The 2,361-nt window shown below is 38.5% G+C and overlaps 1 non-coding gene across 1 annotated transcript; it reads left to right on the forward strand.

Annotated features, from left to right (window-relative positions):
• Positions 1–632: 632 nt before the first annotated feature.
• On the forward strand, positions 633–716 carry TRNAL-CAG. The gene has a single exon. It is a non-coding gene; the product is annotated as a tRNA-Leu (tRNA).
• The last annotated feature ends 1,645 nt before the right edge of the window (positions 717–2,361 follow it).

Raw genomic sequence — 2,361 nt, forward strand, 5'->3', positions numbered from 1 at the left:
TGAGTGTCAGACGAGAGGCCGAGAGGGAAAGTAAAAAAATACAAAATTACCTTGTTCTAGATCTAGATATTAGATCTGGCATCTAAAATCTATATCTAGATTTTTCTAGATCTCTAGATTCTAGATTCTAGATCTACTTGTTGAGCAGATCTATTGTTGGCACAGGAACAGAGACAAGGATAGCCTCCTCCTACTGATCAACTGATCACTTCAGACTTCAGTAGTGATGGTGAAAAAACAAACTTTTCTCTTCGGCAAAATATAGAGTCTAACTCCAGACCTAGAATCTAGACCCTTAATTATGTAATTATCTACAGTCTCTCAAATAAGACAAAATTAGCACTTCAAAGTGTGGCCGGTCCTCGAAAGGTATCTGCATGGTTTGTAAGTGGTCTAATGTGAAACGTGAAGACTGTTCGGTGTTTCCTTCCAAGTTTGTTGACAACTCTCAAATTAGATCATTCAGGGAAGGGAACCGGAAATCCCAATCTATTTATAGATTCTAACATTATAGCCAATCATATCTCTAGAAAGGAGAACTACAAACCAATCAAAAACTAAAGCCTGGAGAAACCCGGAAACAAGCTTGGTTATTAGCGATATAGTGTATGACTGATCTAGATCTTTCAGTAGTCAGGATGGCCGAGCGGTCTAAGGCGCTGCGTTCAGGTCGCAGTCCACTTCTGTGGGCGTGGGTTCGAATCCCACTTCTGACATTATTTTTTTCTACTTTTTTTTTTTTTTTTACATTTATTTTACTTCTGAAAAGGATCCTCCATTAATATGATTTGTGTTGATTGGCTTGTTTCTCAAAGAAAGACGAACTATAGGTCGTTCAGCCTCTGCTGCTCACACCTAAGAGCGAATCAGCGCGAAGTCCTCTGTTTGATTGCTTTGAAATTTTCCATATAATGTTAGATTTTACTGGACGTTACAGATTCTAAATTTTGTGGTTGAGAAACCTTTACAAGTTAGGTTCCGACAGGGTTCCTTTGATGTTCGCCGAAACTATGTCAGATTTATAATAGAAGTTTTACAATAGAAGTAACATACGATGACACGGAGAAAATGTCTGGTTTTCGTTGCAACACACCAACTTTTACAAAGCAGGGGCGGAACTCGTAGGAAATGTATGAATGACAAGAAAGTCACCAGGACCAAGGTGAACGAGTCCAGACTGACGAGACAAACAAAACGTAAATAACTTTCCAAGGTCATAAAAATAATATTTTGGTTACAATGGACAGCTAACACTTTTAAGTTTTAAAAAGATAAAAACTCACCTGAAAAGGAGAGGAGTCATTGATCGTCCTCAGAATCGGACCCAAAAGGATTGATAACCATCTTTTTTTGAATAAATCCATGCCCGTCAGTTTTCCAACAATTGTTCTGTTCTGCCATGACGTGTTCAACACATTTCTTCCAGTAGTGTCTGTCTACGTCAAATATAGCATTCGTCGTCAATGTCTTATGATGTCTGCTATTTTGAAAGTCATATTTTTGTCAGCGACATCGTGTTTAATCCTTGGCCAAACCAACTCAATAGGGTTTAAATGGGAATGGTACGGTGGAAGTCTCAGGCTCGTGTGTCCATGAAAAGCTATGACTTTATCAATAGTATAGATCTTGGGTCGATTTAGACTTTTGACTATTTGCAAAAGTTCTGGTTTTAAAGCGTGCTCTTGGAACTCGATGCTGTTGGTACAAAGCCATTCTTTTATGTCGTCTCACCCAGGCCCCTCTTGTATGTTTCAACAGAGTACACGCCTTTAGATTATTATGACAGTGTGTTTTCAAGAGATTTGTGAGTGAGCTGTTTTCAGTTCGTCAATAACACCGGACTTGTCTGTGTCGAAAAAGTGGTAAAAAATGACCAGCATGTCAGCGTGCTGTAAATACATGATTTTTTGTTTCCACTGGGGCTCGAGATAAATACAAAGCCCAAATAAGCTATCTTTTGGGGTAAACAAACTACGATTTTAGAAAAATAGTTTTCGTAACGTCCAGGTCATTTCACTTTATTTTGCAAAATTTCAAATCGAAATATTGAGAACTGAGTGAGCAGGATTTTTCTAACCGTGGGCAACTGTGGCTTAACGACCTAGATAAAATAATCGTGTCGACTGCTGTCTACTGTCGAGCCGATACTTACACGTCATTCAGGGCCATAGTTATCTATTCACTTCTTTTTCTGTGAAAGCTCCTCTAATACCTTTCCACTTCATTCTATTTTTTTCTCTTTCTCTCTCTCCCTCTCTCTCCTTTTTTTTTTTTTTTTTTTTGAGTTTGTTTTTTGGCGCTCGCAAATGCATATGAGCGCGCGGAACACACCAAACATTTTCAGTTAGTTGGAAATTTTGA

The sequence above is a fragment of the Aplysia californica genome, unplaced genomic scaffold, assembly GCF_000002075.1.
Source record: "Aplysia californica isolate F4 #8 unplaced genomic scaffold, AplCal3.0 scaffold00070, whole genome shotgun sequence".
Taxonomy (NCBI): Eukaryota; Metazoa; Mollusca; class Gastropoda; order Aplysiida; family Aplysiidae; genus Aplysia; species Aplysia californica.